Genomic DNA, 9653 nt, shown 5'->3' with positions numbered 1-9653 from the left:
AATACTAAATACCTGAAATTGTTCCCTTTCTGTACAGTGATATATAGTATCTCTTAAAACAGACAAGAAATGAAATGGATTTTTTTATTTTCCAGTAACAAGGAGGTTAACCTGAAGAAATTGGCTTAAACATCCTCTTGAAGGGTATACAATATTTTTAATTTATAAAATGTTTCCTTTATTAAACATGCATTTCTTCTTTGAAGAGAAACCTCAGCAGAAACCACACGGAATATTTTAGGCTGCATCATTCTGATAAACAAACATTCCTTTGAGATACTTCCAAATGCTTAAAGATACATTTCCTACAGAAGATGATTACAACTGATACAAGCAGCTGACAAACCGTTGGCAACTGATCTGTTTGGTCAAGTGCGGCGCAGTCGTATATAAGGTTTATAGTCGCCTTTATCGAGCTTATCAGATCGGGGCAGCACTCTGCCGACAACAACTTAATTTTCTCGCCTCGACTCGATTCGATTCGAAAATGTAGTCGGGTTTATGGGTGTGAATAAATCAAGGGAGCTGTCAGAGATCGACTCGTCTATGGGTCAAAGGCAAGAGATCATGGCATCTGCACATCATGGCTAACGGTAATGGGCTAGAGAGTGTGATTGAGATCGGACTGAAATCGGAGTCTGAGTTGCGTTTGAGATGGATGCTCGCTTCATTTAAATTTACGAGAGGCAACCACCTCAGACATCAACTACTTAACGCAGCCATTACACGATCGATGATGAGGCCCAGTCGATGGGGATGGGAACGGGTATGGATATGGGATGGGGACTTTGGTAACTTCATTACCACACTCCAGTCCAGTCCCCCAAATTCCCGACCGCCACTCTGGCAGCTACTCAATAGTCGGGTCGGTTGTGCGGTTCAGTTCGGTTCGGTTTCGTTTCATTTTTCCAACATTCGTGCACTAATGACACTTTAATAAATCATTCGAAAGGTGAGACATCGAGTGCAAGTTAAAGTCGATGATGGTCCGAAAGGGTGTTCACAAGAGAAAACTGAAAACTGAAAACTGAACAACCCAATACAGCACCAGCAGCAACACCAAATGAGAAATGCGGTTACTCGGCCCGTTCAGCAGAACACTGAAATAACTCCGTGGAATGATATTTCATGGATTGTGGCAGGCTTCAGGACCGAAAACGAGAGAGTTATGTAAATTTTAGGAGACCGTAGTTATGAGGAATTGAAACGTCTTGTCGATCCATTTGTAATGTGATACGGAGATGGTAAACTGTAAATGGAAGAAATACTCTTGACAAATATAAATAGCTTTCGAACATCTCCATATACTACAAGTATTTAAAAACCAATCCAAACCAGTTGATTAGTTAGCATAATGTTTTCATAACAAATATTTATCCTAGCACAAGAAGGCCCTTTGAATAAAACTCATTTCATTCATTTGACAAAGTTTTTGAACTTCCAGTCTAAGCTATTTTTAAGTATGCATACGCAAAGGGCTTAAAACTCTAAATTATGATGGCTTCTGCATAAAAACAATGGTCTGGCGTATAGCTCCAAAAAGCCCAAAACAAGACAAAACAACCTGCCTCGACTTAAAGAAGATGATACCCAATTCGAATTATTTACGAAATTAACATTTTCTCGTTGACATCTTATTAATACTTCACACCTTTTTCTTCGACTCCAAAATCGATTGGTATTTTATTGAAATTAGTCAACGCGCCGCACACAGGAACCAAAAAATCTCCATAGGCGAATCTCCATGACCGAAATAGTCAAAGGCCCAGACTCGAGATGATATTCTTCGATAACGAGTTAAGTTTGAGTTCCAGACCTAAAACCTACAAGACTATTTAGCTGAGGAACTAGATGGGATGATATGGGGCTAGTTCCTCCAAAAAGTCAGAGGGTTTATTGAATCTTTATGCGCCGTTGGTGCTTTGAATTTATTTTCACCATTTAAATATTTTTTTAGCCTGCTGCTGTATTTAGAATTTTGATTACTGGCAGTTTCGACGCCGCTTCGCTTGTTTCAATATTAATTAGTAGCTGGGTGCTGCTTATAATACATTCGTGGAGCTATATAAATAAATATTAAATTAAGGCAGTCGCCGTCTCGCTGGGAGCCACACTCAACATTATTAAAATATTAATAATGCACGCAAACAACAAGCGTAGCCGCCAAAATGGAAAATAAGGCAAAACGTTTATGCATAATCCTAATTCGTTGGTGTGAGGTTCTCGGGCAAATGCGACAAATTAAAAATTCACATAAAATATATTAAAAATTGATCGTAAATTTCGTGCACTCAGCAAACAAGAAAACTCCCTCGCAAAACCACTAATACTCCTGCAGCCGTTATTGTTCATGGTTATTAAGCTGTATTAATTTTGTATTTCTTGCTTTTGTGTGTTTTATAATCATTCCTTAATGAAGTGTAGGCTGAAAGTGTAATTGAATTAAATACTTTACTGATTTCTGTTGCAATTAATTCAGCATTACTTAAGCTTTATTGGATTCTGGATTAAGTGAAACTGTATACGATCGTACTATAAGATCATGTGTTCTGAATGCTTTAATCAACAAGGAAACTACGGGACAGAAAACAGGGATAAAATAACTTCTTTTTACAGCTTGGAAAATCTAATTCATACGTAGGGATTTATGTTTAAGCCAAAGTTTTGAAATATATAATTACATCCAAATCCGATAATGGTGGTCATGAATTTTGGTATACAAAACATTTAAGCAACATGTGGGAGTGGTCCAACCTGACCAATTTACTACAGTTTGGTTGAGGGAATGATGGGCCCTATAAATCAGCTTTCGTCCGGCTGACAAACCAAAATCATATTTAATTTATTTTGGCCAAATGATTTGGCATAAATGGTCGGCAGGGCCCGCCGATGCATTATGAGGAGAACCGCTTTAAATGACCATGACTGTGAAAATTTCTGGCAATGAAAAACATTTGTCATACGCACCGCGATTGGATGAGGGGGTGGTGGTGGTGGTGTAGTCGAGGTCCCGAAACCAAGGGGATTCGAGGAGCACAATCCCCCCCAGAAATTACCATGGAAAGTGCTGCATCATCGAAGGCAAAGCAACTAACTGCCTGGCTCGTTAATGTCCTCGTTCTCTTCTTCGTCCTCGTCGTTGTCGTTGTGGTTGTCCTTGCCTGGCTTTATCTTTTGCTACCCCCACCCTGTGTCAACGTACACTGGTATTGCGAGTTTGTGTCTGTGTCTGTGACTAATGTGCACACCTGAGTCGTCGCAGGACGCGCACAGGTGCAGGACTTCGGACTGCGAGACAGAAGCAGCAGGCAGTCGAAGGACCTGCAGGCCTGCAAGCGGAACATTAACGCCAGGCTGTCTGCTGCATCGCCTCGGGCCTGATCGATATATTCCGATTAATCAGTCGACTTTTGTCGCCTTGGTCCTGCGACGCCCAGCAGCGCCGGAGGTGTGAAGGATTTTACGATCCTTAGTTCGGTTTAGCTGGAAAAGTGCTCTCCCCGCTGGGCGGTGGGGTCTGCGATCCAGGATCATGCTGTGTGTCCTGGAATCCCGGGACCCACCTGGTGTGGGAAATTTCTACACGGCCTTGTGCGAACATTTGCCTATTTTATTTGCATGGGAATGCACTCAAATTTTCCGACTTTCCTTTTTTCCCAGGTGGTTAAACAATTGTTTGGGTTTCATGATAAAATTTGTTGTTATTTTTTATATTTTATTATTATCTAATAAAAATATATATATAGCAGCCATATCAAACACATTTATCTGTCAGTGTTGTTCATCACAAAATAATATTTTTATTTATCAGTTACTTCTTTAGTCACATTAAAATATGATTCTGAATTCCCTACTTAGCCTTGCAAACTTTTGAATAATTGCAAAACGATTAAATGTTCCGAACTAGGCAAATATTTGGCCATCCCCTGCCAATTTGTTTTCATTTATTTCCGTGGACATTTCGCAATTACTCACAGACACTTCTGCTCCAGGAATGGATGGATGGATCGATGGATGGAGTGAGTCGCTGGTGGGCGACTGGCGGGGATTGATATTGACTTAAACCGCCGGGTAGCCGGGTCGGTTGTCGGTGGTCGGTTGACATTACCAGGCCCGAACACGTCGTCCCCAATGGCAAATGGCAAATGGAAAATGGCAAATGACAGATGCTGTCAGCCACAAAATGCATAAACAAATACGAGTACACACTCGAGGGGTAGCGGGCGGTGCTGGGGGGGATGATGGGAAGGATGGTTTTTGGGCGGCGGCTTGGGCATATGCATTTTGCGCACGAGGCCGCAGCGGACGCTCATTAATTATGAAGGTATTAATATTGGACCGGAGCACACACACTCTCGCACAAAAGGACTTGCCTACACACATACATGTTTGTGTTATGCACAAACATACGTATATGGGCATAAATTTTAAGCAAACATAATTTATTACAGCACACAAACACACACATATGTACGTATGTACATGAGTGTATATGGTCGGGCTGTCGCTGCTGCCAGTGACTTTGTTTATTTGTTTGTCGGTTTTAACGCTCAAAATATTGTTTGCCCGGGCCAGGAAAAAAATTAGCACAAACTCACATGCACACATGCACACATGCATACATGCACATCCACAAAGTTGGGGTCACCGCACCGATGGCAGTCGCCATTTTGTCCACTTGGGTGCCATTTTGTTGGCGTCGGAAAAACTCGTGGCGCGAATTCCTTTAAAGAATCACTAATACTATACTTCTCTGTTTCAATTAAAGAAAGTATACCATTTTATTTCAATAAATGAAAGTGTACCATTTTATTTAACAACACAAAGATTTTATAAGAAGATGTGAAAATGTGATGGCATGCATAAAAATTAGTCTATGTACCTTGGGCAAATAAAAAGCAATATTTATACAGCTGACACAATTGCGCCAACGTTTCATTGCCAAACTTTTTGCCCAACCGATTGATAATGCCGTCTAGTAGTATTTTTAGGAAATTTAGTTATTGACGCTGGGGTTAAATAGACATTTGCAATTACCGCCACTACCTTTTCAGCGGAATATCTATAATTTTCTCGCCCTTCGCCGCAGGGCAAGGAAAATGGCTTCCATAAGCCGGTCGGAGAAGCCACAAAAAATGGTTTAATTAAAAAAGCAATATGAAATATGAAATGAAAAATGTGATGAAAGGTTTTAGCCATCAGCGAGTCAGGCAGCCGTGAACCTTGACAATTATCTTCACACATTTGCAGGGAGGCGGGGGAGCCCAAGTATCATAGCATCGGGGTAACAGGGTATCAGGGTGTCAGGGTATCGGGGTATCGGGGTATCGTGGTAAAGGGGGGGAATGAGGATAATCTGCTGACAGTCGCATCGAGTGCTTGTGTGTGACCTCCTTTTGTGCCACTCCGATTGGTATTGGAAGAGACAACGCCTAAGTCGTCGAGGATAACTCGCGTTCAATCACGGCCGCTGAAAAGGAAATGAAAGCAGACTTCCACATACAATAATCGAATAAGCCGCGTATTCATTGCGCGAAAATAGAGGCAAGAATAAATCCGCACATGTCCAACGGCAAGGAGCCGCGCCGAAGATACAGATACAACGATCCAGATACAAAGACGCTACCGGGATACACAAAAAAAAAACAAAACGCAGGGAGTTGCAGGCGTTGCAGCAGCAGTTGCTGATGCATCAAAAGCCTAACACGCGGATTTGTCTTTTCAAATGCTCTTCCAATTCAAGTGAAAAAGAAGGGGTTTTCGCTTTGGGTTGGGGTCCTGCCATTACGGCTTAGGCCCGATAGATATAATAGCCTTATAAGCAGCTCGCTCGGTGCCAATTTCATCCGCTTAGCAATCGAGAAATGAGATGAGAGCAAATGGGTGGGGAAACTCAGGGGATGGCGCGGTTTGAGGTCGCTTTACATGATTATTATTGCCAATGAAATGGCAAGAGGAAAATCAAATTAAAATATACAATTTTAATGGCCACTGGGATGTCACTTTGGCCTGGCCCTTTGTTCTTGGCCCATAACATTTTGCCAGTTGAGTTCAGCTCAGTTCAGTTCAGTTCAGTTCAGGTCGGTTTGGTCCGGTTCGCTGGTTCAATCTGCGATATGACATAATGCGTTTGGCGTCACGTTACGTTGCGTTGCAACTGTCTACAGGGCAGACTGCTCCCATTTCCTACCCTTTACGTAATTCATTAAAAAAGTTAATTTTTACCATCCGCTCGACGGTCCGTGGGCCCGATTGTGTGCTGATTATGGCCACAGGCCCAAAAGGATATGCCGCCTTATTGGCTTTGGCTTGTGGCCAGATAGTTGGCAATGATTATGCGGCCAGGACACACAACGCACTTGGGAAACATAATTTCAGCGCCAGAGATTTAAATTATGCGATATGCAAGTGAAGTTGGGGTTCAGCTTTCAGTGTGTTACAAATTGAACGAGGCAACTGGTAATTCCAGCATGCTCTACAAAGAGTTGTGCTGCTATTTTACAATACTATTCCCTAATTAAAGCGAATCTTCGTGGCTCACACCTTTGTATTACTGCATCGAATCAAATCAGTGACCCCAGGGGCACCTTTTTGCATGCCTTCGCAACTGCCTTTACACACCTTTTTCCATTCTTACGGGCTACCATAAAAATATTTTAATTAAATTTCACATCTACGCTCAAGATATCCTTTTGCCGAGTGCCGAGTGACTGGAACAGACCCGGGCAAACCTTCAACTGTGACCGGAACACTGGCATAAAGCGCAGTCCATTAATCATTCAAATTACCCATACATCATCATTACCCACAGCTCAACTCAGTGTCCCTCCGCAGTTTCCAGTTTCCAATTTTCACTCCGCTCGCTTCTCTTGGCCCCTTTCTGTCTGCGGAAAATCTTGGCTTCAGAAAAAAAAAAACGAAAGAAAAATCTTCAGAAATTATTCAATGAGGGCGGTCTCAATTAGTTTTAGGCGTTTCACGGCCTCAGTAAACAGGTATACTCTGCAGAGTTGAGGGTCGCTGCTGCGGGGGGCAATGGGAAATTGTTCAGTTACCTGATTCGGGCATTTGGCCAAGTGGAAGTTCTTAGACAGAACGGCGTCTACAGCATTTTCCACGAACCGCACTAAGCCGCTTGAAAATGGACTCTGGCCAAGTGGAATGAATTCGGGAAATGTCCGATCAGTTGGCTCTAAATGCAGTTTACATCCCTGGACATTATTTGATAGCTAAAAAGAATATTCAAATGTTTGAAATGGCTTTTAATCAAGTCTAAATGTTGTCTTATTCCAATTTAAATTCATCATTAAAAACATTGACCATTTTTCCTCACCTATTTAACCGTAATAAATCGACCACATCATCCCTGCCTGGGGTTTAAAAAAAAGTGCCTTGCAAATGAGATCCGAGTGCACCTCAAGTGCTGCACTCGCCTCATTTGGCGTAATTCCATCTGCGACATCTGAGTCCCCTGCCACCCCATTTCCACTCCCATTTCCACTTCCACATCCATTCCCATTGCCGTTCCCATTTTGCCAGCGCCTGCGGTTGTCGCGCTTTCATCGCTAAAGAGCGTTAACTAACCACAGCGAATGATCAAATATCGAAAATCAATTCCGCAGGCCATTGTCACCCATAATTAAAGTCCACAGAGCCGAATGCCCGCTGAGGTGGTGGTGTCACATTCGAGTCGAAATCAGGGGTTTCCCGGAGCAGTCAGTTCGAGGTCTGTCGAGCTGGGAATTCTCTCACGAGTGCCACTCCAGGCTGTGATAAGGATATGGGATATGGGACAGACGGAGCAGACTCGGTTCTCGGTTCCAGACCCACAGAACGAACAAATTGGAAAGACATTTAAATGCGTCCACCACTAAAACAAAAAACCCAAGGAGCGAAGAGGCCAACCCTCTTTAGGGGTCGGAGGTTCGGTCGACCGCAGCTTCCGAAACCCATTTGGGTTAGTTTTTGAGTTTTCAGTTACTCCTGCCGGTCTCGATGTCAACTGCCAGAGTTTCTCAAGCGTAACACGAAATAAGTTACATGACTTTCAACGGAAGTTGTGCGAATGTATCACTTCACCCCAAAAGGCAGAAGAATATATACATATATCGTATAGTACACACATATATGTGGAGGAACCTTTGAGGGTCGGCTTACGAGTGTCTGATCTGGTCTGGTCCACTTCGTTGGCAACTTGATTCTTAATTATTGCATTTATTCTTCGCCGACAAATTTGCGGTAATTGAATATGCCGAGATCTGGTTCTGGGCCCACCGATGAAGTCAATGTGCAATTGCCATTTGGTTAGACCCAACCAGCAACCACCTTTGTCTCTCACGTAATTAGTGCGTTGAGTTATAGTTTATTTGGGGTTAGAACTTGTTATCCCTTCTCGGGCAGAGTTTTGGGTGATTTTTATACCGGAATAGGACCGGACCACCCGGGTCTGTCTATAACCAGATTAGGCTTGTCAAAGTCCCAGACTTCGGAAGTGGGTTAATGAGGCTATTGAGGATCTGGTTAAAACTTACACGGTTCAAAAGTGCCTATAAGTGGTAAAAGTTGCAAAACACCTCTTGGGTGTTATTGAGTTACCCCTTTATCTTTTTTTGGAATTGTCTAAATTATTTTCCAATTAATCTGCCTTATTCAGAGTTGATTCAATTGTCCCAGGAAACCTTTAAAGGCTCTTAAGGTTGTCCTGTTAAAGGTTAACATGCCAATTGCTGAAGTGAGTGTTCTTACCTAATTATTTGTTAATTAATTTACTTAGGTTTTTCGATTACCACCCTTGAGAAAATCTTCCATTCCCTTTAGCAAGTAAAAATTTCGGTTAAATGTGTTTCAAATTTAGTTTTAAGCACGGTTTCCCCTTTCCCAAGTCCATTACGCATTCAAATTGTATCTTTTGCTTTAATTGGTTTACTTGTTTGTTATTTGTTGCAGAGTATATTTCGCCTCAGGTGCAGACACAACCACATCCGCGCCCTTCCGCCCGTTGCATTTGTCAATATTTTGGTCCGGAACTGCAGAGCCGGAGGATTGGAGGACTAGTGAACTGGAGGAATGGTAGACTGTTGGACTGGAGGACTGGAGGGCTGTAGGCAAACAAACATGCTTAAAATAACAAATTAGCATAGGCCGGGGGAAGCGCGGCCCTGGGACTACGGACTAAAACAACAAATACACAGCCGTAGGGTTTTTGGGAGGAGGGCGGATGAGTTGGCCTGGAATGGGTTGCCAGCAAGCTACCAATTTGGTACACTCACTCGAGATCGCGTTCCAAGTGGTGCTGGCTGGCTGGCTCAAAAGTTACATCAATCACCATCAGCACTCAACAACTCATCGACATCGAAATACCAAAATGGCGCATTGGTGTTAATGATGCCGACTTTGAAATTTTACCGACGCGCCCACAAGAGTTTCTTTTTGCAAAAATAAAAAAATACGCAAAAAGCAAATAAGGCAAGTGTCGTTTTCAAGTTTTCATCATCACCGTCATCATCATCATCACCATCGCCATCGTTCGTCATTGGAGGGTCACATTCGTCATTGGGCAAACAAATGAAGGGGACGTCGAGCTGACAGATAATTTTTTTCAGCTTGTGCTGAATGATGTGCGAACAAGTTGTAATTATTTCGCATTAAGCCGC

The 9653-nt window shown here is 42.6% G+C and overlaps 1 long non-coding RNA gene across 1 annotated transcript; it reads left to right on the top strand.

The window, feature by feature from the left end:
• On the top strand, window positions 1–1305 carry LOC120320800. Its single transcript, XR_005560362.1, has 3 exons — window positions 1–144; window positions 207–593; window positions 953–1305. It is a non-coding gene; the product is annotated as an uncharacterized LOC120320800 (long non-coding RNA).
• Window positions 1306–9653: the final 8348 nt, after the last annotated feature.

The sequence above is a fragment of the Drosophila yakuba genome, chromosome 2L, assembly GCF_016746365.2.
Source record: "Drosophila yakuba strain Tai18E2 chromosome 2L, Prin_Dyak_Tai18E2_2.1, whole genome shotgun sequence".
In the NCBI taxonomy this organism is placed as follows: Eukaryota; Metazoa; Arthropoda; class Insecta; order Diptera; family Drosophilidae; genus Drosophila; species Drosophila yakuba.
Note: the sequence above shows the minus strand (reverse complement) of the source record. Positions and strands in the feature narration are given on the sequence as shown.